The sequence below is a fragment of the Tupaia chinensis genome, unplaced genomic scaffold (genome assembly GCF_000334495.1).
Source record: "Tupaia chinensis unplaced genomic scaffold, TupChi_1.0 Scaffold146650_1, whole genome shotgun sequence".
NCBI classification, from domain to species: domain Eukaryota; kingdom Metazoa; phylum Chordata; class Mammalia; order Scandentia; family Tupaiidae; genus Tupaia; species Tupaia belangeri.
The window spans coordinates 1,837,236-1,839,513 of record NW_006206507.1 but is presented as its reverse complement, the minus strand read 5'-3'; the positions used below and the strand labels follow the sequence as shown (position 1 = coordinate 1,839,513).

The window sequence follows — 2,278 nt, the reverse complement described above, 5'->3', positions numbered from 1 at the left end:
TCAAACAATATTGTCATTCAGTCAGAAAAGACAACCTGCAACCTTGTCCAATCAGAGATAATCAGAGCCCTGTGAACCCCCATCAGTCAGTGGTCTCATTGGAGCACTGGAGCATAGCCAGCAGTACCATTCAACCTCAGAACATAGGATGCAATACAGCCCAACTGCCTCTCGAAGGCTGATACCAGCCAACCCATTCAGAAACCCAGTAAAGAATAAAGAGTGAAGGTCTATCTCCACCAAAGAACTTCTACAAAGGTTAGAAGAGGTGAATACCTCCTCAAATGCATAGGTTTCAACATAAGGACATAATGATTATGAAAGACAAAATAAATATGACACTATCAAAAAATAATAAAACTCAAATAAAGGATCCAGAAGAAATGGAGGTCTATGAGATAACTGACAAAGAATTCAGAATAATCCTCTGAAAGAACTTCAAGGAACTCCAAGAAAATAACCACAGAAAGTTAATTAAAATTTTCAAAACAATTCATGAACAAAATGAGAAGCTTGAAAAATAAATAGAACTTCAAAAATAGAAATCCTAGAACTAAACAATGAACAAAAAAAAAATCAATATAAAGCTTCAACAGCAAACTTAATCAAGCAAAAGAATCAGTGAGCTCAAAGATGACATTTTAAATTTATCTGATCAGAGGAAAAAAAATTTAAAAAGAATAAAAATGACCTATGGGAATTATGTGACTCTGTCAAAGAACTAACCTTCCCATAATGCATTCATGGAGAACAACAAGATAAAACCTAGAAAGCATATTTAAAGAAATAATGGCTGAAATTTTTCCAAAGCTGGAGAAACACAACATCCAGATATATCAAACTCAGACATTACCAATCAAATTTAACTCAAAGAGAAGTTCACCAAGACACAACATAATCAAATTATTAAAAGTCAATGAAAAAGAATGAATACCAACAGCAGCAAGAGTTAAAAACATATTATATTTAAGAAATCCCCAATATAACTTTTAGAGAATTTCACAACAAAAACCTTATGGGCCAAAAATGAGATGATATAATCAAATAATGAAGAATGAAGAAAAAAAAAAAAAAACTGCCAACCACAGATATTTTACTCAAAAAAAACTGTCCTTCAAAAATGAGGGAGAAGGGAACCAGCAGTTAGCGTAATGGCTATGTCGCTGGACTCCCACGTAGTCGACCGTGGTTCGTGTCCCGGACCCGGTGGCTTAAAACTCACACCGGGCGCGTGTGCGTGCGTGCCCAAGATCCCGAGAGGAGAATGGAGGAGAAGGGATTGCGGCGTGACCATCTCCCCTGGGGGGTGATTTCTCGCTTTCTGTCTCTATGTCTCTCTCTGTCTGTCTGGTGAGCGTACGCGCCCTACAGTGAAAATCTCTCAAAAAAAAAAAAAAAATGAGGGAGAAGGGGCCGGCAGGTGGCATGGTGGTTAAGGTGCTGGACTCCCCCATGGCTGACCACTGTTTGAGGCACAGACCTGGTAGCTTGCTTTCTCACTTTCCCCTTCTCTCTCTCTCTCTCTTTCTCTCTATCTCTTAGGTCAAATTAAAAAATAATAACAACAAAAACAAGGGAGAAATAAACCATTTATCAGACAAACAAAGGCTTGGAAGTTCATTGCTACTAGGCCTGGTTTAAAAGAATTACTAAAGGGGGGAGATGCTGCAGACCCGCAACCTGGAGCAGCTCAGAGCAGTGAACTCTTTAAGTCTGCAATAAAAAATGGCCTCCAATAAAACTACATTGCAAAAAATGGGTAAGAAACAGAATGGAAAGAGTAAAAAAGTTGCAGAGGCAGAGCCTGAAGAATTTGTGGTGGAAAAAGTACTGGACCGACGCGTAGTGAATGGGAAGGTGGAATATTTCCTGAAGTGGAAGGGATTTACAGATGCTGACAATACTTGGGAACCAGAAGAAAATTTAGATTGTCCAGAGTTAATTGAAGCATTTCTTAATTCTCAAAAAGCTGGTAAAGAGAAAGATGGTACAAAGAGAAAATCTTTATCTGACAGTGAATCTGATGATAGCAAATCAAAGAAGAGAGATGCTGCTGACAAACCAAGAGGCTTTGCCAGAGGTCTTGATCCTGAACGAATAATTGGTGCCACAGACAGCAGTGGAGAGTTGATGTTTCTCGTGAAATGGAAAGATTCAGATGAGGCAGACTTGGTACTGGCAAAAGAAGCAAATATGAAGTGTCCTCAAATTGTAATTGCTTTTTATGAAGAGAGACTAACTTGGCATTCTTGTCCAGAAGATGAAGCTCAATAATTGT

General features: G+C 38.5%; 1 pseudogene; it reads left to right on the top strand.

The window, feature by feature from the left end:
- Window positions 1-1,715: 1,715 nt before the first annotated feature.
- Window positions 1,716-2,274, top strand: LOC102471998 (chromobox protein homolog 3 pseudogene; annotated as a pseudogene).
- The last annotated feature ends 4 nt before the right edge of the window (window positions 2,275-2,278 follow it).